We start from the raw sequence: 23,376 nt of genomic DNA, 5'->3' as shown, positions 1-23,376 counted from the left end.
AGGTTGTGCGGCACACAATCAGGTGCCTTAGATAAATCCAGGAAAATTGCATCTATTTGTTCGCGATTATCAATGGCCAGAGAAAAGTCATGAATTACGGATAATAGCTGCGTTGAAGTGAACACGTTTTTACGGAACCCATGCTGAAATTCGACAAAGAAGTTGACCGATTCAAGATAGATGGATATATGATGTGCTATTATGTGCTCAAGCAACTTGCGACACGTACATATAAGTGAAATAGGACGGTAGTTTCCAGCATTTACCTTTTCACCGGACTTAAAGACTGGCACTACTCTTGCGACTAACCAGTCACTAGGCAGGCAACTTTGATCAAGTGAGGCAATAAAAATCACGTAAAGGTAGTAGGACTCCGCTCAGCCGTATGGGCCTCTTTGCATATTAGTTGGCAGACCCGGACACTGTCGGACACACATTGCCTCTCTATAACAAGGTGTAACTAACGTGTTTCAGTGTCCTAAGGGTAGCCTGTGTCGGTCCAGTGATCCAAGGATCGCTGTTTCTGTTCCCATTTCAACTCAATTTTTTTTGCAGTCCTATTAATTTACTTGACATTCTTGCGAGACATAACGACATATGAGTGCCGTTGCGACCATATATTCACCAATTATACGGTATTTTAAGCATTTTTCAAATGTGCCGCTCCACTTGTGACGTCACAGTTTTTCCGACCAATCCAAACTTTCTTGCACGCCGCCGGGTTCTCCACTGAACGGGAGCCTTAACGCTGTCGCGCTAAAAGATGCCGCTGGTTCTCCGCTACTTGGAAGGAAGCAGGCTCTATCTATGCAGCTCAGAAACGTGCTACGTCCCGCTCTGGATCCTGTGCCTTGCCTTTCACAAGTGAAAACAAATGCCGCCTGCGCACGCTCAGCATTTCCTAGCCATGTCATCGCGATGTGCCGCAGCTGTCGTTACCGCGCACAATGCGTTTTCCGCGGCTTCTTCGCTCTTTTTCTGTGGAGATTGAAGCATTAGCTAACGATGACCGAGGAAATGTACAGACGAACGACGCGCATTGGCTGTCAATCCGCTGGGGAGGTGATTATAGCTCTCTCCTCTGCTGCCCTCTGCTGGGATCACTCGCGGTGATCGCGGAACGCATTGCGCACGTCAGCCGCCAGGCAGCGCAGCCGGCGCTAATACTCCCTATAAATAATAATAATAATTGGTTTTTTTTTTTTGGAAAGGAAATGACGCAGTACCTGTCTCATATATCTTTAGACACCTGAACCGCGCCGTAAGGGAAGGGATAAAGGAGGGAGTGAAAGAAGAAAGGAAGAATAGGTGCCGTAGTGGAGGGCTCCGGCATAATTTCGACCACCTGGGGATCTTTAACGTGCACTGACATCGCACAGCACACGGGCGCCTTAGCGTTTTTCCTCCATAAAAACGCAACCGCCGCGGTCGGGTTCGAACCCGGGAACTCCGGATCAGTAGTCGAGCGCCCTAACCACTGAGCCACCGCGGCGGGGCAATGCAACTTGCGTGATTCTGCGCCAGGGCCACTGAGGCACCATTAACGACGCCGCCACACGGACCAAGACCGCGCCCCCTTATGCAACGTAGTACTCGAGCGTCCGCTGTGTAGGGAATCCCCAAGGCTGATACGGCGGCATTTTTTTGTTGTCCACGTGTTATTTTTTTCTCTCTTCCCCGCATAACTTTACGCTCTTCCCCTCTCCAACGTAGCTTGTCGACTCTGGCAAGAGAGAGTCATTTGCGAGGAGTGGGTTCTATTCGTCCCTGACGACCGTGGAGCGGCAGTCGTGGAAAGCAGGAGGCTATTTATTGTTCGGTATGGGAAAAAAAAAAGAAAAGCATCAGTTGGCAAGGTTCAAACAATGGAATTCAAATCGTAACGGGTCGCGCTGATAGTCGTTCGCGAAACTTTTTCGAGCGGAGTTTGACCTGTTACACAGACCAGTCAAGCCATGAACTTAAATTGTTCGCAACGGGCAAGTGCCCCGCTCATTTTTACTAGGGTTTCGAGAGGATCGCGCAGATTTCTCGCACCCGATCAAGACTTCGGAAAAAGTATATCCTTTCTGCGGCATCCTACTTGCGATTAATTCTAGAAGTTCTATAAAATGTATGCACAAATTTTAATTCAATGTTGGGGCATCATTATATGTCTTAGGCAACAAGTATTACCAACTGACGCGCAGCTCTAATTCGAGATGAGTAAAAATATTTAGCTTCGAGGCGAAATGACCTTCCTTGCAACTAGGTTTGCGAGATTTGAATGCTAAAAACTATATTATATATTCAAGGCATGCTGCCTTAGGTGTAAGCGTCGAAGCTATTTTCGCACATCCTAAGCATCGGCTAAGAAAGAAGTACCTGGAGGTTGAAGCTGAATTTCATGTGCTAAAATTTCGCATAATGGAAAATGAAGTCACCTCGAAAACGTGTTCAGACTCTTGAACATTTCAAATGCTCACAAAAATACTTCTACACGCAAAATGTGCACTGTGAGATATTTAGAGCTCCAGCGATGCTCGTTTCGCACATATAAATTCTTTGCTAAGAACCAGCCTTGCCCCTCCGAGTGTCGTCTGGCAACAAGGGGTGCAATTATAGAGACTCTAAAACAGCCTACCGCCGTTTTATGACCAACTCTGTCATACCCCCTAATTTTGCACACCTCCTTCTCGCTTTCACCCACGAAGTAAAGAGTGGCCCGAGTCCCTGTTCACGTTGGAACCCCGGTAGTAGCGTCTTTTAGCTTGCTGTAGACGTAAATATTAGCGTAGATGTATACAGATTTATTAGATATGCCTTAAGCGCACGCGCAGCGCTATTGGTAGGGCCAGGCTGTCTCACAGCGCATGCGCAGCTGACCTCTGGTAAGCCGCTATACATCTCCGCTAATACATGCACGACATGCCAAAAACATCCAATAAAAGCCCACGCACGCGTTGACTAGGGAGTTATTCGCCCTAGCTTCGGTTGATGATGCTAACATCTTCCCCCCCCCCCCCCTCTCTTTCACCTCCATTTCTTCGCCACCCTGCCCTACTATCCTGAGCTAAACCATTCCTCTCTAATCATGAGGCAGGGATCTAGAACGTGATGAGAAAATAGAGAGGCGTATCGGCACACAAGAAAGGGCGACATTACACAGTCAACACACCGACGTTCCAAAGCGCTGTTTCCTCATAATTTATCGCAGTGTATAGACTACGACTCTTTTGGCTCTCATAAGTCCAGCAATTTCGGACAAAAATTTTGAAAACTGCAAAATTGTAAGATAGTTTTACGGTAACATTGAATGTAGTAGTCCATTTCTCAGATATGAAGCAAAATATTTCTTTTAAAGTGTTTCCATCAATTGCGTCGAACAGTTCAGGCTCCCATATAAAACCTATGCGGAACGCTTTTGACGGTAGCAAAAGCATTGATAGAAAAAAAAAATCAGGACTGCCGTAGGGTGATCTGCGGATATATTGATTGCTATAGTGAAATCTTACATTATGTTAAAAAATTGAGTTCATAAGTTGTTTCTCGCTCAAAAATACTTTCGTCCAAAAGTGCTGGGTATGCTCAAGCCATCTTCCTGAGTCTGGATAAGCTAGCCCATACAGACCTCGACCCGCAGTCATCTTTGGCTGATAGACCAGGTTGAGATGTCGGCGGCTAATGCCTTGGTATCCTTGGACTGTCTCCTTCCCAAATTTGGTGCCTGTTCTTCCTTCCACGCTTTTACGGAATAAAGACATTTAATATTCCTAGTACTACTATTACAACTACTACTACTACTACTACTACTACTACTACTACTACTACTACTACTACTACTACTACTACTACTACTACTACTACTACTACTACTACTACTGCTACCACTGCTAATAGTAGTAGTACTATAAATTTAAAACCTGCACAGAGGACGGGACACGAAAAGAGAAGAAGCACAGAAGAAGTGCATTTGTGTCTTCCCTTTTTGTGTCCCGTCCTTTGCGCAGTTTTTGAATTTATAGAATGCCATACCAACTGGCCACCCACCACACTCTTCTCGATTTCATTTATACTAATTCCACTATAACTGCTACTACACTACTAACGCTACAATTGTTGCTAGGTTAGAAAAGTGATGAATAATCGAAACATTGGTTAGAACATATGATGCATGAAACTCAAAGGTGTATTTACAGTGTACCAGTGTAAGAAGCAGTGCATTCCTACGCTGCTGAACAAAATAATAAAAAAAGGATAAACAAAAGCACTGAATCAAGCTCAGTGCAATTGAGCCGAACAAGATGCGTCAGGTTCAGACCAGTATAGCTCTGTTTGAGGCAAATGAAAATGACATAATGATCATAAAACACTAATTGTAACGGAACACCAACCGAAAAAGATATGAACAACACACGAAGACTGCGCACGGAACAAATATCTTCGTAGTGTCCACCTTCTTCAAGTTTTGCACGCGTGTAGGTTTTATTTATATCTGAACATCTCTTTTTGGTTGTCGACAGAGAATTGGAATCACCCTCTTAATTAATATCTCTTAGTAACTGAAGAACCTCAAAGTGCCCATCGACATACCTTCTCTCCAGTTACTAGGATCATACCCATCCGTGTCGACCCACATGGGAGCTGGGGTCGAGACTTCCGACCCGCCTCCTCTCAAGCCTCGCCCGCGCTTTCCGTCTGCACGCCAGAGCGGGTTCGCCTGTAAACAAACACGTATGCTCAGTCTCCAGCTGACACGACGTGCTCGATTTCATTGGCTGCACAGCGGGGTGCTAGCGCACGTGAGTCGAGCGCTTGCTGATCGACTGTGACAAGTCGCTCTTTTCGACTCGATAGAACAGTTGCTCTCACCCCGGCGGCGGCGTGCCTGGTTTGCTGAAAAAAAAAAAAAGTGCTGTGGTGTTCAAGGTCTACGCCCATCATTGCGACACAAAGCGGGACCCGTAATGGTCGTGCACCTCGGATGGCCGGAATGGATCGTGACGGCGGTGACGGCATGCGTCCTCTTCTACTTGTGAGTACCCTTTGTGACTTGATCGGTTTCCTTCAAGGCTCTGATTTTGACCCGAACACTTGCGAGAACGAAACTTGGGGCAAATAACGGGTCCCTAGAGGTATAGCCACGTAGATGTAACGAAACCTCACTACACTGAAACGCCGCTACTATGATTATCAACTAAGGAAAGCTGTGATGAAATGGTTACGCTGAAAGGGTGGGTAAAAGGGGGTGGGTGACTCATAATCGTTTCATTTAGCTAATCGCGTGATTACCTATCTCAGGCTGCCATGCTTTTTTTTTTGTGCAAGTATAATGTTGACAGAATTTATGAGTTTTGCTGTAACTTGCTCATCAATTAATATAAGTCCACTGTGTAGTCGCAAATTTTCCTGTAGTATTTCGGAGCCTGAGGGCAGATATTCTTGAAGTAAAATAGGGAATTTCTGTAGTGCTGCGTAGCCACCCAGTCATAGCGATAGAATCAGTTCTGTCGCGGCAAGAAACTTCGCTATACTACTGAAAACTCTGTCCTAACGTCAGGACAAAAAATTCTGTCCTCCTGAAACTGCTACAATCGTGTTGATAACTCTTAGGCGTACGAGCTATACTGATGCCTGGGCCGTTTTAATGCGATTAACTACATCTGCGCATGCGCGTGGAGAATTTGTAGTCTGCCGTGGTCAACTTCGAGCTCTACGACAACCATGTGACTCCTACTGGGCGACCCCACCCTCTAATGGTTTAATGGTTGCAGAAATGGGCACTAATTGCGAGTTCAGAGTTATTACACATCTGCCATCACTTCAGAATGCTGTACAAAGGTTTTTGTTCATTAAATTGGAGAGGGGTAGGCAAGCCAGAAGCTACCGACTACCGCACGCTTCTAGTATTAATGCTTATGGGCCACAGAAAGTAAACTCAAGCAAAGACAAAGAAAACGAGATGATTTTGGGACATCGAATGGTCCTGGAGGAAAAAGAACCATCATTAATATTACACGTTCATCAATAAGAAACAGCACAATTTCTTGCTCACGTCGTTTGCAGAACACTCCTTTGCGACTTGTGCAGATGCCGCTGTAGCGCCATTGGTAGTTGTGATGAATAGCGCGCACAGGATGGGAAGAACCACACCGGAAAGTGTGTCGTCCGTGTCCTTCCTAGTGTCCAGTCCTGCAAAAAAAAAAAAGTGCGAACTCGCCTTAGCCTCTGTTGCATAGAAATAAAAATAGCATTCTTGTACTTTTGACTCTATTTCATTATAACGAGAGCCTGGTATCGAGCTCTATTAAAAAACAGTTCGATTAGCCAAGCCTGCTCAACCCGATGTGCCCACTGAAATCTGATAGGATCACTGTATTCGTAGTTGCTGAAGGCGATGGCGCTGACATATCCGAAAGGAGCTCGACGACGAAGTGTACACCGGAGAAATTCGCTCATCCCGACCGCCTAGATACAAAAACTGAAAAAAAAAAATACAAAGGTCAGGCATCGGTAAGCTCTTCTAGTTTTCACCCATTTTTACCCTTCTTTTTCTTCAAGGTACGCATCACGGAAGCGCAACTACTGGAAGATCCAGAATGTATCGTCAGAGCCGTTCAGTGTTTTCTTTGGGTCCACATTCAAGCTCTTCTTTACGGTAAGCTAGCCGGATCACGCCCTGGTGTTCTCAGCTTGTCATACAACGCGGGTAGTAAATCTCTCAAGAAGTGGATGAAATAAGTTTTAAATAGTGATAAAGTTACCGTCTGTAAAACCTCCCCGATTTTTCGAATTTTGCGTAGATTCAACTCGAGGTTTTCCAAGAAAAAGGAGACGACACTTTTGATCTCACTAGTTCAGTTATGTGTGTAATTTTTTTTTTACTTCCAGCCGTTGCATGAGATGGATGCAGCAAGGTATAAGAAATATGGAAAGCTTTTCGGGTGAGTTCATCACCTGCACACCACACCGTTTTTACTTTCCCTGAAGACAGATTTTTAACATAGGATATCTTGAGCATGAGTTACGTTGCAGCAGTGACGAATAAGGCTGCACCTTCTGGATTCCGCATTTTTTTCTTCTCCTTTGAAGAACCTGATGCAGCACTTTATGATTGCCTTAACGCCTACTGAACCGATATACTTGGAATCGAAAGGAGAATGACTGCATATAAACACTTCAATGTTGTCATATAAACTTTTATTACCCGGAGGTCAGCGATGGACTCCAGTGATATGGTCAGAGGAAAATATCTCTCATCAAAATTTATTCCTATTGCTGACAATGCCTTCCTCTTACCGGCAGTGTTTTCGAGATGGGCAAGGCTATACTGTTTGTCGCAGACCCCAAACTGGTAAAGGATGTCTTAGTCAAGAATTTCAAGTCTCTGCCAAACCGAAGGGTGAGTATACCTAAAAGGATAGCTATTGTTACTATGCTGGATGCGCACATTTAATTTTTTATAGAACGTACCTCAATTGCGTTATAAAATTCAGCATTTTTTTAAAGGCAGAATTTCAATAAACATATAAGTTGTAGCGGTTTATTAGTTCCAAGGTATTAAATATGGCTTCCAGGAACGTAATTTATGTCGTCTGATAGGAGCTAAAAGTGCTTCGAGCTATATTTTCGGCGCCTTTGCGGTTACCAGACGTGCGCACCTGCAGTTTGTTGTACTTTCATCGTTTATTTCAAAGTTCGATTTTTTAGCGGCATAGTTAGCTCTTCCTCCGCGGTATTTTTTTTGTGGTGTATATGATTTATTTAATTTTGTGCTTTCGTATTCGTTCTTTTATTTGCAGAATGTTCATGCGGACTAACACACTCTTCCTTACATTGACTCTCGCGGTCCTGTAACAGATCTGAAGGGACGCAGGGCAAATATCTACCATCTTCCGACGCCATCCTATGACACTTGTTGCACCGTCCCAGCGTTCTCCGACGGAACCTGTTCCATCCCTAGCGCAGGTTTCAAACATACCTCACATTTATCTTCGGCTAGAGCCCTGCGGAGACTTAAGCCGATACAAAAGCCATTTCTAGTGCAGCCGCACTAAACGTATCCTGTTATCATGCGAAGAGATAATTAGGGAAGCCACTTAGACTTTTCCGCGACGCCTGCAGATGCCAACATGTACAACCTGACCACTCCTCCTGCATGACAGCTTCCCCGTCTTAGCACCTTCCTATAACAGGTAACCGGGCCTCAGTGTGTTGCAAATAGCGGCAATGGGAACCATGGAAATCATATTCTCAGTGACCATCACTTATGGACCCCTTGAATGACACTGAAAGAAATTGTTGCGCCCCCTGTAAACCACAGCGGCAGTGCCTCAGGAACTTCCTCCCTTCTGGGGCGTCCTTCGCCTCCCAGCTTTCACCCCCTGAGCCACTAAGTTTCAGCCTTGATGAAAAGTTCCCTGGAAACATAGTTTGCTATTAAGCCGTAGATTGGAATGCAAACCGCACTACTAAGGGGCGAAAGGTCTTGAAAAGTGAGGAAGAGGGCTCACCTGACCCTACAAATGTGCAGAGTTTGAGTGGTGCTCATTATATAGCTGAAAAGTAAGCCCTGCTACCTTCCGACTTATGGCCAAGGTTCACTCTTTTTTTATATTCGACCACGTCTCTTTTTCTGCAGCTGGTACCCTTCGCATCCAGCGCTGTGCCTAGACTGGTGTGTCAGCAATTCCATCTATGCAGGCGTAGAACGCTCAGCTTTCTCCGAAGTGGCTGTTATCGGGGCGGAGTACGACAAAAAGCGAAAGGAGAGCGCATCCAGTCCTACCCCGAAGTAACGTTTTTAAAACCTCAGCTAGCCTGTTGAAGCGAAGTAAGGAGAAGCTGAGCAAAAGCAACGACAGCATACGTTTTTAATGTATCTTCATCTTCTGCTTTAAAGAGGCTTAAGTCTTGCAGCAGCAGTTTTTTAAGATTTTCGGTTGAAGGTCGTTCGTTGATTCGCAGCGAGCAGTGACTACCTACTTTCAAACGGCCCTCTCACTCTCGTTGTTTTTTTTACCCCTTCCGACAGACATTCAGCTTCAATGAGCCTCTCCTGGACAACATGATGAGCATGGCTCCTGTGGAGATATGGCAGAAGGTTCGCCCTGAGGAAGGTGATTAGAGTTTTCCAGAAACATTTGTCGTTATAACAACGGGCAAAAGTAGTACTCTGGTCGTATCTGCCACGCGTACCTCGCTAAGTGGGCACCGCAGGCTTAATCATGTCCGCAGTGTCCGCGTTTCGGTAGAAGTGAAAGGCGTGAAGTGCAATGTAGACGCCCAAGGAGCAGGAATTAATCCGTATCTCTTCTCCATGGCGCGAATTCTAGCCCAAAGAATAGATGTAAGAATGCGTGAGCTATTAACTGCTTATCCTGCTTTCCACAGTCGGAAGCAGCGACTGACCATTCTATTACGTCTGCAGAGAAGTTTATTCACCTCTTACAATACTCTGTCTTACCTCTTGTGACATATTACAAGAGCCTCTAAAAACAAGTCACTAAAGACAAATGCTCTAAAGACAGGAGTCTTTAGAGCCTGCATTTTTGTTCTGGCGTTACTAAGGTCCTGGAAGTGGCTCGACCCGAATGGACCATGTAATGCTATCGATTCTCAGTGAATTATACGGCAGCATTCCACTCGTTTCTTATTTTTATTTTTGGTGCTCGTCTCGTGAACGTTGCTATCTTCGCGCCCAAGAAGCTATGTTTTATTTAGTTCTAGTGAATCGATTCGTACCGGGTTGGTACTATGAAGGAAAGCAAGGGCTAAAGTGAACACAGGAAATAGCTGGCAGTCCCCTTTCTTGACAGGATGAACCCTCAAGAAAGGAGACAAAAAAAATACGTGCTGCGCATCAAATAATCTGCAGTGAATTATACGACCAGATATAAATATTCTGCTTGGTACATTGGGCGTTCAAAGACAATATTGCCAGGAATACGTTCCTTGACAAGATGAAGCAAACTGATTGCTCAAGCCAAAAGCCTCCGTATGGTAACACTGAGTAGGACAGGGCGGGAGCGAAATGCGCCATGGAGCTTCCTCTTATCTGTTCCACATGGAGTGTTGAACCTACACTGAGCAAAAATTGAAAAAAAAATAAACAAAACGGTGAAAAGTATTGCTCGGTTTCACGTTACATCGAAATGCAGTCGTCACTTTGCTTATTTCTCTGCGGATGGTTTACTTGCGACATTTTATGAGCGCTGGTCATGCCTTCTTCTGACGTGTGACGTCGTAACATCCTAGTTAGACAGGTAGCTTGTTGCGGTCTGTTTTAGCGCGCTTTTGTATGCTGTGTAACACGATATCAGGTATTGGTGACTATGAAATTCGGAACACCGGCGACGAATACTCGTAGTTCACCCTGTGCTCTACACGTTAGCCAACGTGAAGCAATGATTTTGCGAGTAACCTCTCGTGGAGGTTTTGTCATGTGGAATCGAGCTTCTTGTTCATGTTATCCGTACCGCACGACTGATGATGTGACAATTCATTCGCTTTCAAACGGTGACTGCAAAAATAAAAATTCATTTACTAGGAGTTGCAGACATTGTTAGTCTGGTAAGCACAAAAGTATTCTTCATGGGAATAAAGTTGGGAAGAACGAACAATTGGTAATTGTTGCCCAGTATTACACGGCACGGCTCTGTCTCGAACTATAATGCGTGGTGGCATTCTGCAATGGGACTGTAGCCAGAGGAAAGAATGACTAATAGAAATAAAAGCGGAACTTCCTATGTGAGCTGCACTACACTCTGATATGCTATGCAAACAATTGTAAGTCCATTTGTAGGGCTGCTCCATTCATGATGTGGGTATTTCATAAACGGAATACACGTAGCCGTTTTAAAACTACCTGACATAATTCGTGACAATAATCTCCACATTTCTTTGATATGATCAATAATGGTCATTTAAAACGCTTTTTGTTGCTATCGAACAAATCCGTACTGACAATGAAGCGATTTCATAAATGGTGACGGCAGTAGCTAGTCTCTTTATATTGGGGAATAATTTGGATTTGTGCTCTATTATACGTAGATGAATTCTTTGATCGAAGATTGTGCCTTGGTCACAACGGAACACTTGAAAGGTGCTGCATCAAGGCAAGAAGACATCGATGTGAAGCAGTAAGAAATATCTTTTCTTTATTCATAAAAACGCCATGAACGTGATGTTCCATCTTTACTAAGGCTCTTAAATCTAAAAAATAGCAAGGCGAAACTTCCTTATGCATGAACGGCAAATGGAGGCTTATATAGAGGCACGCATACGCTAATTTTTTTTATCATGGTTTGGAACGATAAGGAGCTATAGCTTACGCTGAAAGGAAACAGCCTTGCTGGCATACTGCTAATGCAAGGTTAGTTGTGTATTGAACGACAGAAGCTACGTCCGTCAGCTGTTCTCCTGATGAAGGGCAAGACAGTTAAAGATTTTAATTATGAGGCGTTCAGAGGACCGTCTAACCAGATAATACTGTACACCATTTCAGCCGCCACATGGCGCATTTAGCTCTTACAAGTCTAATGCGTCATCGTTGAGAGCTGTCATACGACAGTTGCATTCCGGGGCCTCGACGCTTTTACTTGATGGGTAATTTTCAGGGTTTCTTTTCTTTATTTTAATTCAACTCGAAATTCAGGGAGACCAGTCTAAATGCGTTCCTCATTCGTGAGAATGATGTTTTCTCCCGTTATAACGAACAGTACAAAAAGAGAGACATATAATCTGGGCGGTGGTGAAAATTTAGAAGGGTGGCGTAGAAAATATATATTGTAGAGCCGTCCAGAAGTTATAAAACTATAAAAAATGAGGAAGTGTACACATTACCGAACAATAATTGCAGGGTACCATTAACGACAACGTAGGGTTTCCAAAAGAAGACAGTCCAGCAACTGGGAAAAAAAACTACCGTTTTATCATGTCCAGCCACTGTGTGGGGCAGCATCATGCCCACATATTCGATTGGCTGTTTATTTAACTATTTTGCGAAAGGCAGTTGAGTAAAAGCAATTTGAAAAAAAAGGTCGTTTCATCCTTCGTAATCACAATCACCAAGATGCAAGTCTCAGAAATGAAAACATCCCCGATTAGCGCTCTTCAGTGAGGTGAATAGCTGCAACGATATATATGTAATAATTAGATCAATAATTAAAATTCAATTTTCTGCAACAACAGGAGGTGGTTTGACGGTGTGCATTAGTGGCAGCGAGCAGAGCATTGTCTCTAACGGACATTCCATAGTGACGAATGCCTAACACTCTCCACATCTTGGACCTGTCGAGGGTAGGATAGCACAACAGGAGGACCGAAAGGGATGTTTGTGCGGAGAGGAGTATTGCTTGTTTAGAGGCAAGTTCAAAGTGTGCGACAACAATGTTAGCACCTACGCGTGCATCTAGGACCAGGTTGAGTGCTCAGTAACAGGCACTTCCTTAGCCTCTCTCTACAACGCGAAACCCTACGAAATGTTGTGTTTTGAACAAGCCATAACTGCCATCACCTATTCAACGAACTTGGCAATTACCGTTACGTGCTTGGCAATGTCTTTTCCTCTCTAGCAGTGGATGCCAGTGATAAATTTAGATAGCGAGGAAAATTAAAAGCGGAGACTGGCACGGCCTCTTCTGCTCTAAAGCGCTGACAGCGCTGGCGGCGCAGGTAGCGTGCGGGACAAAATAGGGCGAAGAACAGCAGCAGCATGACGCACCTTGTTCAAAATGCTTAGAATAAAGAGAGTCGGTAATAATAAGTAAAGAAAAACACTGTTAGTTTCGAACCGGGATTCTAAAACAGACTTCCGCAGTACAGACAGCTGGGTCCGATATGGAATACACACCACTCTCAGTTGTAAAGGGAGCTAGGTTTTTCAGAAAGGCAGATAGGCTGCACTGAAAGGCGCCGAATTTTCCTGCTACCAGGCACAAGAGAAAGATAAAATGGGAGGAAATATGTTTATGATGGGCAGTGATGCGGGTGGAAGAGAAGCGCAAATGTATACAAGCACATTGAGCGCACCGATCTCAAAAACGTCATTAAAGAATCCTGTCCGTTTGTCATTAAAGAGCGCCTGTCCGTTGTAGGGAAACCAATATTTACCGGCAGTGTCATTTAACACAAATTATTACGGTGACAAACGTTTCCTATCGCTTACGTCTTACACATCGAAGGTTTTTCTGGGACTACATGCTGGACGTGACCGCAAGAAGTGCCTTCGCCACGAAGCTGGACTCTCACTCATAAAAAGAGAACGAGTTCGTCATGCGGTCGAGACAGCTGCTTTCCAAAGGTGTCACGCCTCGCCTGCTGTTAATACGTAAGTGGCGCCTCCAGTATCTCTACCTTCGGGTGTCGCCACATTTCGCTTGAAACACTTGGAGCATCATGTTTGTTTCTACCGTTTAGTTTATTTCGTTGACCTACAAGCTCGTTCATAGCTGTACATAGCAGAGCTGGCATCCTGCGGTCAGTTTTGCAGGACAACGTGGTTACCACTTGACTGTACTTAGCTGGAGAGAGGAAGACTGACTTTATTCGCGAAGAAGAAAACACAACTCCGTTGAGAAGCAGCGTGCTCTAGGGGAAGGCATAGATCGAATGTAAATAAAAAGGAATCCTGATTGACTAATGCCGTTGTCATGGGCTGGCGCTTTGGCTAGAAATGATTAGAAATCACTTCAATAGAAACCTCACATCTTTGCCGGAATTTACAGCACATCGTAGTTAGGGCAGCAGAGAGGGTTTTTGTGAAAAAAAAAACACCGCTGGTCGACGATGCTGAAAAGAATAAAAGAACAAAACTGCACACACAAAAATAAATTTTGGCTATAGAATGACTGTGTAGACGTTAACGCATGCCACTGGGCTAGTTTGTGATTTGTCAAGAAATTCATTTTCTTCTAATGTCATGTTGAGTGCGTCGCGTCTTCCGGTTTCTTGTCCCTTGCCCTTCAAGAGCGCTATAGAAAATGCGTTTTGACTGCGAAGACATATTAAGCGGTAACATTAAAAAGCTTCTAAAATTTCTTAGCAAGCCAATGTCTAGCAGGTGCGCTGACAAAAAGTTTAATACAATGCACGGCTACAAGTTTGGTCAGGGAAAGGAGCATCATTTACACTTAATTCTCAGCAGCATAGGGATAATTGGTATATCCACTACTTCGTGTCGTTATTTAAGCCGCTAGTTGGAACCGAGGTCATGTAGAATTCTGACGCTGAGCTTGTGCATCTCATTATACGCCAAGCACGCTAAACGACGATTTCGGATAATGTATGCCTTTATATGCGACGAGCCACCTCCTGTCGCGGCCGGCAGCATCCATATTAAGCGAGAAATCATGTTAACGTGTGAGGTGACCATCGTAGTGTTCTCCGGTCGTACAAACCGATTAAATGTGTGCTGCGCGCAGTGAACTGATGATACGGATAATTTTGCGTCATGAATTTGTGTAGGAAGTCTGATGCGCTTAAGCGCAGGGGAACCTATTTTTAGTATTGCACTAAGTGGCATCGGTATTGTCTTAGTATGTGCTACAGTCTGTACCCTGCTAGGTCAATAGTAAATCACGCGTGCTACCTGTGATGAATTTTTGTTTGATGATTTCCAGTTATTTTTCCAACCTTCGCGAAGAAAATAGGCCTGTCCCCATTCACGCCCGGCGTGCTTCAGTTCTTCAAGAACGTTTTGCGGAGCATAATAAAGAACAAAGAAAACGAGGTAAGAAAGCTTCAGCTATTTTCTAAAGGATTGATATCATATATCGTTTTTATTTTTGTTCCTCACCTTCAGCAAGATGAAAACTTCTTTCGACTCATAATGGGTTCCCAAGAAGAAACAGGCGGAATTTCGCCGGAAAGCAGCCCTGAAAAGGACAATCCACTCTTCAACCTCAACTCGAGCACTACAGGAGATACCTTTTCGGGAACAAAAACAAGTAGGATGTGATTCATTGGGTTTAATATTTTTATTGTTTATTAATTGAGACAAAGCAGAACAAGCCAGCATGCCACTTGTACGGCCGAGTTAGTGGCCCATGGGGGACTATTGATTCCGGTGATTAAATGTACTTTGGCATTACAACGTCTTACCTCGCTATAAGAGCCGTGATTATTTGTGTACTTTAAAAGAGAACGTTGTAAGTCCTACTGCAGCTATGCTATCAAGTTGATAGTGGTTGGAGTTCGGAGGTGTCGATAGACCAAAGCTATTTATTATCAATATGTAGCGTATACTTTCATATCCGCCGTCATCTCCATGCAACGAGCTCGCAAGCTCGCACTGATACAATGTTTTTTCCGCGCGATGAATTCAACAGCCATTAAAACATTAGAAACCGCTTTTATTCGGTTCAATTTTTTTCGACTTACGAAGTAGAATTGTCACCAGGTAATTATGTATAAATAAACATAAGTGAGAAAACGCTCATTTTTCATTTCAGTGGTATTCTGAAGGCAGGTACTCGCGGCAATAAGCTCTGCATGCACTGACACCTCGTGCTGCTCCTGTGCTGATAAATGCCGCATTCAGCTGCACGTTTCCTAAAGCATGATTGAACCGAGGAAACCGTCAGAACTGGATTTTACTTGTTTCTCTCATTGCTTGCTTATGGCACTATCTTGTTAACTACCTATTCGGTTTTACAGCGTTCTGTATACATCTGTGCACACACGCTTCTCATTTTCTTGTTGCTGATTAGTGGCGTACCGCCTTTTCCAAAAAAAAAAACTTGGCATTGAGGTTAGCGTCTCAGCCGTGTAGTGGAGTACTATGGTATCCCTTAAGCTCTAAATCTGCGTCAGGTAAGGATAATACTTGTGCTCACTTTCCCAGGCCTTTCTGCCTTCCGGAGGGCCGTAAGAGCTACACAATATGACTTAGGAGCAAACCCAGCTGCCTGGTTCCTTTCGGTAAAGAAGGTATACAAGTGCATCACTTCGAGGCAACACCGATTTTAATACCCGTGTCCAGCGCACAAACAAAAATGCACTTACGGAGAGTGTCAGTTGCCAAATGTGCGCTCTAGCACAGCCAAACCACGTAACATAAGTGCACTCGCCGAAGTGCGCACTGAGGTTGGAGTGTGTTCAGAGAACTCACCTTGATGCCTGAGTACACATAGCCCCGACGGCTGTGATGTGTTGGGCAGAAAATGTAATATATAACAAAATGCGCATACAAGTTGATTTTACTTTTATATATATATATATATATATATCTTTATTTGTTCACTGACTTTATCATAACAAACAGAAAACAACACATTCCTAAAACGCGCTCTAGCCCGCAATATTGTTTGTTGTCTGTATTCTAGATGTCCTAGAAACTTGTCTTGAATTGCTACACTATTATCATAGAAACATTTAACGTGGTCGGGGCCGAATACTAAGCTATGTTCATATTTATGTGCACTACTGCTCGAAACGATCATAATTCGGACGTTACGCTCACAGGTCGCCATTTTGAAATTTTCCTTTTTGGCCAGCCGTAATTTTCGTATCTACGAGCGGAAGCTTTCCCGTTTAGCACCGCGTAGCGTAAATTGCACTCAGTGGGCTGAAGCGCACTTCCCGTAAGTGCACTTTATTTCACGCTCTCGAAAAGGTTATAAACTATTATTTTTTTTAGCTGTGGCATAATTCCTCTGCAAACCTAAATAAAAACATTACAATCTCCTCTTTCGCGTCATCGCTATCCCGGCACTCTGTATATGACAGGTTTAGGTCTTCATTTTGACTACAGAGTGAACCAGTAAAAAATGCAGTACAGCACTTGAAAGCCAGACTGGGTGCAAACAATTATTTTTTGTGCTTTTTATAATGCCTCTGGAAGCCTAAGTAGAAGGGCTACTGACGAACGGCTTTCTGCGACATATCACTGCTCGTAACCCTTCCATGCTGTCACGCTGAAGATTATGTTGGCAAATACTTCTTTAAGTTCTAATTTCGAGAACAAGATAAAGCGCCGGAAAATATTGAAAATATGCACTCCATAGTCCTGTGATTTAAGCCGTTCAAAATTGTTAACCCCACTGGCTTTGCAAGTTGTTCCCGGAAGCAACGGAGGCCTTTTTAAGCTCCAAGAAAACAAAAAAGAAAATAAGCAGTGTAGAGAACTCTGCAGAGAGGCAAATAATTTGTTATAAGGTAAAAACTGAAGCGCGCTTTTCGCCTTTCTTTATCCGTCTCTTTCAGCACTACATACTCACAATGTTCTAAAGACACCTACTATTTCAGACTGCCAGATTTACCAGAGAAGTTGATCCGAGGTTGCCTGCAACAAACAAGCTACGTTTGAAGGTCGCTATAGGTTCCCCACATAACAAGCAAAGTGTCTTTGGCTAGATGTATTCTTTAGCACGGGATGCTGCCGAATGCCAGCATAAGAGTATTGATAGCTCTGGGGAAATCATAGAACAAAGCTAACAGGAATGTCATCGGGTGTATCTAAGAGACTACTTATAATCTTGTCTTTCTTCAGGAGGTCTGTGGAAGAGGTCAATGCTTCTAAAGCGCTTATGCAGGACACCATGGGGGTTGCGAGAGATATTCCAGAGCAGATTATTTCAGAGTTTCCAAATCACTCCTTCCCTCGCAGAGCTGACTGAAGAGGAGGCCATGGCGCAATGCATACTGTTCTTCCTCGCCGGCCAAGAGAAAGGTGCGAGTGTGATTGCCCACACGCTATACCTGCTGGCCATTCATCCCGACGTGCAGGAGAAGCTCAGAAAGGAAGTGGACGAATGCTTCGCGGCTCACGTACGTACCATGAGCACTGGTTGGCGGTACTGACTGCTGTTTGCCTGTTTGTATCAATAGGCCCAGTTGAGTAATACACGGCAGTTATAGAATGACCATCAGGAGCCAGCTATCATATCATCAATTACGACCAGTGCAAGAAGGAGGCCTTTACCACTCATCTCAAGCCGTCTGTAGTGGCCATTAAGTGCGTTTGCCGTTTCCACTGCTTACGCCTTTGTATGCTTTTTTTAGAAGGATTCATTTGTTATTTCAGGGGGACCGGCCAGGCTTTGATGAGGTCAACAGGCTTAAGTACCTGCACGGCGTTGTCTCGGAGGCCCTGCGCATGTATCCGCCCATTTCTCGGTAACGTAGTTTTCCGTGTGCATGGAAATTTCGTGCGGGCTTTACCGAGATGCAGAAAGTTCTAGGCAATGCAGCGAGCAAGAGAAATAGAAGAGTCGCAGTTACCAGACAAATGGGATAAGCATTGTTAGGAAAGGGCAGCGGCACAAGGAACGTTCATTTAGCTCGTATTCGTCTCCACTCTTAACAATGCGTGGCCCATTTGATTACTAATTTGTAACCTTACATTGTAGTTTCACCAGTCGCACTTCTTTCGGAAATTCAATGGCGCTTAGTACGATGGTGCTATTATTTCAAGCTATGAAAAAATAGAATGCAAGGACTTCAATTTTGGCAATTCTGTAAATCTTTACATCAGCTGTGAATCACTGTATGTACGCCCTTGCGTCAGAGCTGCCCGCTGCTATTGACTGTTCGTATCCTGTTGTGCAACACCGATCTACCGCAGTGGCTGAAGAGCTAGAGTGTTCGGCTGCTGACCTGAAAGACGCGGGCTCGATCCCTGCCGCGGCGGTCGCATTTCGATGGAGGTGGAATGCTAGAGTCCCGTGTACTGTGCGATGTCAGTGCGTGATAACGAACCGCAGGTGGTCAAAATTATCCGGAGCCTTCCATGACCTCGTCCCGCATAGCCTGAGCCGCTTTGGGACGGTAAACCCCCATAAACGAACTAATCTCGATAGCACTCCAGTTATGTGCCAAAACCTTCCGTATTTCACTTGCTTTCATTCCTAATACTTCGACAATAAGCCCCTTTCTTCCAATGTTTTCTCGCAGGCTCTAATTAGGCTCTAATTTCTCGCAGGCTCTTAATTAGTCTATAGTGTCGAGTGCTGTCAGATAATAGAAGAAAAAACACTCGTGAAATCATTGAAGCTCATGAAATCCATAAATTCAAAGATGAATGCGTAAGCGTTGCCTCAATAGCTGTGTCTGATAAATAACTACGTTTCCTTGATGAGAATAGAAAAACGTGCGCAGCTGTGCCACTGTAGACCTGTGCTCAGGAATTGTCATTTTCGTCAATCTGTTTTGTGTATCTGTATTTTCATTTGAGATTGGTTGCCACTGTATTTAAGTAGTGAAAATCACCTCAATAAACCAGTTGTAAGTTCAGCGCCGTGTCTGTGCACTTGTCACGTCCTTTGACCCCTGCGCTGTTGAAGAAACCATGTCACACCAACTTGCCCAAGCTTCTACAGTAACAGCGCCTAATTAGAAATCCTGACTTATAAACTTGTTGGTGGTTAAAATGACTGATATAATATCAGAGAATTAGACTCGAAAAGGAGCCAAACTTTTTAAATTGCTGACGGCATGTGGACTATGATTTCCGACAAATCTAGAGGGCAGTGTTGTATGCATTTCATTGAAGACATGTCTGCGGATGACAGAGAACTTGCAAAATAAAAAAATAAAACGAAGAATATTAAATTACATACATAATAACTTGTGCTATTAGAAAAATTTTCATGTCGATGAAGTAGGCAGTTGCATTAATAATGCACATGGCTACTGTCATTGTCATGCGTTCGCACATGATCAGAAATATTTATTCTCAACCGCAGCGATAGCCTAGTGGTTTGAGCATCCACCTCGCATACGGGAGGTACGGGGTTCGATACGCAGTACTACCGGGTACGCATTGGTGATACGATGAGTACAAGCTTTCCCTATGGCCTGATGCTCTGCTTCTTTAGGGTGATATACTTGGGAAATGGGTGTTTCATCCTATCTTGAGAAGACCAAAACGCCTTGTGCCATGGCGCTCATTGGCCCCAGGTGCCCTTGCGCCATAAAAATTTATTCTCTTATGTCGGTTTTTAACATTCGTGTCAATCGCAGGCGAAGTTAACATGTGGTCGTCAGCACCAATGTAGTGAAGGCATTGCTTGTGGAATCGCTTGCGATAGTTTGGACCAAAACACTGTACTGATTTTCACACTTTGTGCGTCGACGTTTGTCATGCGACCGTCGTTCATATATCTTTTAAACTTGTACTCATAAAATTTATAAAAGGCTGTTTGAGAAGACAATTTCATTTTAACATGCAGAATCTAGACAGACTAAGAGAATGACTTTTTTTTTGCGCACAGTGCTCTTGCAGGCTACTTCCCTTTAAAATGATCTATAGGCAGTCTATAGACTTCTTATATACTCTATTGCCTTTCTATAGATATTTATTTTGACTACTCATAGTCTATAGCTAGACTATAGCAGACTGTGTATAGGATTTGTATTGCCCATAAACTGTTCTCTAGGGTTCGTCTATAAAGAGTCTATAGAATTTGTAGACAAAAATTGGCGGATAGTCTATAGACTGTGTAAACAAGTTTTTTTAAGGGTTTCCGGCACTAAAAACCTTCCTGTTCTAGTCATTCACCCAAAAACATTTCAAACTGCCTTTAATATTACGTTTAGCCGAAGCAAGGCACAGCAATAGAAACTTGCAACAACACGATCTCAGGTACCACAATTATCTCGAATGAAGCGAAAACGCTAGTAATATCGGCTAACGAAACCAAATCACAAAGTTGTGGATGAAACTTTGTACTTTCTTTCCAGACTTGAGCGATCGCCCTGCCAAGACTTCATTCTCGGAGACACAGGCATCAAAGTAAAGAAGAACGATATCGTTGCAGTTCCTGTCTATGCTTTGCACCACGACCCCCAGTACTTTCCAGACCCGCTGACCTTCAACCCTGAAAGGTTAGAAAGAAGCGCCGCGCTGTCTCCTGCAGATTTTGTAGTTTCTGGCCTTTAAAACATTTTTTTAAATAGGCTATTGTGCGCAGCTGCTTCAATTGCTTCGTTTCGTATTAGGTATGTCAACGTTTGTTGCAGGTTCAGTGAGCAGAACATGGCCTCCATTGACCCCTACACGTACCTTCCCTTCGGAGCTGGTCCGCGCAGCTGCATCGCCATGCGTTTCGCGCTGCACACAGTGAAGGTTTCTGTGCTGCACACCATTCGTAACGTCCAACTGGTCCGCACTGAAAAGACAAAAGTGAGTCTTGCAGATATTTACCTTTTTTCGTTGCAATTACCGGTGAAAAAAGTAACTATCGCAGAGTCGCAAATTTCGGAAAAGTGCGACCTATAGATGTCCGCCAATTTTCTGTCCCGTACTATGATGGCGTACTTAGCTTTGATGTGGGCTAGTTGGTAACAGTTCTTAGAAAACATAGCGCAAAAAGGACACGGACGACACAGAAGTGGACAGGACAGGCGCTAACTTGCAACTTTATCTTGCAAGTTAGCGCCTGTCCTGTCCACTTCTGTGTCGTCCGTGTCCTTTTTGCGCTATGTTTTCTAAGTACTTAGCTTCAACATACCATCTGCTTTACGGTCCACCGCGGCGTTTATTTTGAATCATTGTTCGGACTAGCACGAGAACACGCAAAACGTATGTCTTGAAATTGCCATACGTTCGCTGTACTTGTCAATCGCAACGAGTTCAGGTTCGGTATCTTGTGTTCAACTTCTGCAGCAGCAAAATCAGAAATTTCACTTCTGATGCACCACAAATATTTTGGACCACCGTGGATAGTGGGGCATGACAGGGAAAGTGCTGAAGCTTCTTCGTTCCAGTTGCGAAAAAAAAATAAAAACAAAGCCGGTAAAAAGCGCACGCACACGGCAGCGGGTCACGACATGCCCTCTTTGAAGTGGCCTTTAAGGGACTGTGGTTCGGGGCGAAGGTGTTCCTACCCCACTTGGCTTCTCTTTTAATTACCGAAGTAGTTATGGGCTGATCATACTTTCTGATTCTTTTGAAACACCTTAACGCCTGTGGAATAATTACTGCCAAGGGAATACAAGTGGGAGTCAGAAAGCGAGGGTTGTAAAGCAGACCATTTTATCTTTAATTGGTCATATCAATGTTGGCAGCGCTCGAAAAAGCGAGTCCGTGAAAGCCGTGCGTGATTGAATTAAGAGTAACCTTTTTTTTGTTCTGTCATTTCATAACTTCATGAAGTCTAGCACAACGTCGTCTAGTGAAGCTGCACACATAGCGGTGCAAATGAAACGTGCGAACATTTTAATCAAGAGATTTAAAGCAAGACAGAATAAGGAATGTAGCTAGTGCGTTCTATTCTCACCGTCCAGCTAATCCGCTGCCGCATGACCAAAGCGAAGATAAAGAGTCCAGTCAAGAAGGATCGTATTATTTCGTCTTGGAAGTGCTATTATGCAGAAGAACACATATTATTTATACACATTTTAAAGGAGCCAAGTATCACACGCTCTAAGCGCAGCAGTGGAGAAAGGAAAGCTAGGCTTCATAGTTGTTTTGCTCTTTTCTCGCCGTAACCCTTATTAGTATGCCGCTTATCTCATCTCGAAGCTAACTCCTCGTTATGTTCATTGGATTGTACAGGTGAATCTACTTATTTCACATTGCTCCTTGAAAGAGAGGAGTCATTTTATGGTAACAAGAGGGCCAATTAACGTGACTAACACCTGTCATTGATGTGTCCTTTATGTGATAAGGTATTTTATTTGTCAGCCATAAAAGTCGACAATACAGCAGATAAATACCGCTCTTATCTCTGCTTCCTTCGGTTCCAACACTCACTGTATAAATGTTTCTCTACCGACTATCCTGGCTGTGTAGTTTATCTGGCATGAAAAACGCAGCCTACAGCGGATTATAAGCGTTCCATTGTTACACTCAAGCTGAACGCGGACATTAGAGATATATAGATTATCCGTGTGTATGCTTTCCAGGCGTGTCAGTGCATCAAGTTTCTCACGAATAAATGGGTCTGATGTTGGAACCACCTGTACCTCTTGGCCAACGGCTTAAAAGACTGTAGAAACACCTCGCGGACGCAGTCTACTGAAGTTAGATGCAATTAAATCGGTTGGTTGCAGTGAGCTTCTTAACATGCCATAGCATTGGTTCCGGGGCGCAGCTTTAAATAGCCACATCATTGGTATCTATGTTTATTATACCAGTGTTCTCTGCTTGATTTCAGGTTCCCCTGGAGTTCCCCAACGGGTTTGGTCACATCATTGCCAAAGATGTGATTCTGGGTGTAAGGAAACGGGAGTAAAACGGTAGTGGCCAGATAGGCTCTTCTCTGCTTCCTAGCTCCAAGCGAATAAAATTTAAACGAGCAAATTTATAAGTTGTTTCTACGTTTCTGCACAATGATTTTCGCTACGCTAGTGCACGCCGACAGCCTTCGCCTTTGGAGCGAGTTCCTTTCTCTCTGCATACCGGTTGTTATACCTAGCGGGCATTATGTATGCCTTCTTTCATTGCCTCTCGAA

At 44.0% G+C, this 23,376-nt stretch overlaps 1 pseudogene across 1 annotated transcript; it reads left to right on the top strand.

The window, feature by feature from the left end:
• Positions 1-4,645: 4,645 nt before the first annotated feature.
• LOC144093910 (cytochrome P450 3A24-like) lies at positions 4,646-23,228 on the top strand (annotated as a pseudogene). Its single transcript, XR_013306346.1, has 14 exons — positions 4,646-5,014; positions 6,541-6,637; positions 6,871-6,923; positions 7,285-7,381; positions 9,014-9,098; positions 11,032-11,120; positions 13,164-13,309; positions 14,601-14,710; positions 14,783-14,927; positions 17,588-17,748; positions 18,005-18,096; positions 20,662-20,805; positions 20,941-21,103; positions 23,079-23,228. The product of XR_013306346.1 is annotated as a cytochrome P450 3A24-like (transcript).
• Positions 23,229-23,376: the final 148 nt, after the last annotated feature.

The sequence above is a fragment of the Amblyomma americanum genome, chromosome 6 (assembly GCF_052857255.1).
Source record: "Amblyomma americanum isolate KBUSLIRL-KWMA chromosome 6, ASM5285725v1, whole genome shotgun sequence".
NCBI lineage: Eukaryota > Metazoa > Arthropoda > Arachnida > Ixodida > Ixodidae > Amblyomma > Amblyomma americanum.
This window is presented reverse-complemented; position numbering and strand designations above follow the sequence as displayed.